The sequence below is a fragment of the Sinocyclocheilus anshuiensis genome, unplaced genomic scaffold (assembly GCF_001515605.1).
Source record: "Sinocyclocheilus anshuiensis isolate Anshui unplaced genomic scaffold, SAMN03320099.WGS_v1.1 scaffold1638, whole genome shotgun sequence".
NCBI classification, from domain to species: Eukaryota; Metazoa; Chordata; class Actinopteri; order Cypriniformes; family Cyprinidae; genus Sinocyclocheilus; species Sinocyclocheilus anshuiensis.
The window spans coordinates 197,185-198,242 of record NW_015542885.1 but is presented as its reverse complement, the minus strand read 5'-3'; positions in this window follow the sequence as shown (position 1 = coordinate 198,242).

Here is a 1,058-nt window from a genome sequence, read left to right as displayed (position 1 = left end):
GTGGAGAGATGGTGGTTACAGGGGAATTAGGAAGGTGAAGATAAGGGCAGATGTAAGACCCCCGAAGGAAATGAGTAGATACTGAGGTATCACTCTGATCCGGACAAAAGCACTGACGCCCTGTCTGGATCACATCCCTTAGGTCTTTTACTTACCTTCCTTTGACCTGCGATTCTCCCTACCCCTACCCGCGGGCAGGGGAGGAGCGCGAGCTGCGACACTAGCCTTCTAAGCCAGTCTCTGATCCTCAAACCGAGATGGGCTAGGACCCCTGGGTTTGTTCGGGCTCAGACCTGGACTTCGTGAAGGCCGCTATCCCGCAGGTCAGCCTGGTCAGCCTGATATGCTTGGAGCATGACCATCGTGTGCAATGAAGCGACAGCCCGACCTGCGTATGCCCTGTATGCCCTGGCATCCGAGCTAGATGTCAAGGAGGGGAGTCTTTATATGGAAAACAGGAAGAAAGGAAGGCTCACCTGAGCTGGAGGGTTATGGCCAGAAAAATAACGTTCATCGAGATACTTCGCGACGTCACTTTCTTCACCCGCTTCACAGCAAGTAAAGCCTCACCGTGGCGCGATCCATAATTTCCAAAAACAGGAAGAAAGGACCTGAGCTCTGAGCTGGAGGGTTATGGCCAGAAAAATAACGTTCATCGAGATATTTTGCGACGTCACTCCCACTTCACCAGCTTCTTTGCCCTCCTCAGCTATTTCCTGCTTTTGCTGGGCTGATCCCAGCAGAGCAATGGCCCCTGAATCAGACAATATTAATGAAATAACATCATCCTGCAGCGGCTCACTCTCGTGCACAGCCGACGATCGCGGAAGGGAAACCCCTCTTCAAACTCATCGGCCAGATCCACCTGCGATCCCCACGAGCTAATTCCCTTCCGTGCCTCAGCAGCGGCGGGTCCTGAATCGCGGGAAGCAGATGGCTGCCCTTCTTTCCTCGAAAAGAGAGACAAACGAGAGCGGAGCTTTTTCTTTGAAAAAACGCTCACGGTGCACGTCGATTGCCCCCTCGGAGACATCGCGTGCGTGCTCTTCGCCCAAACG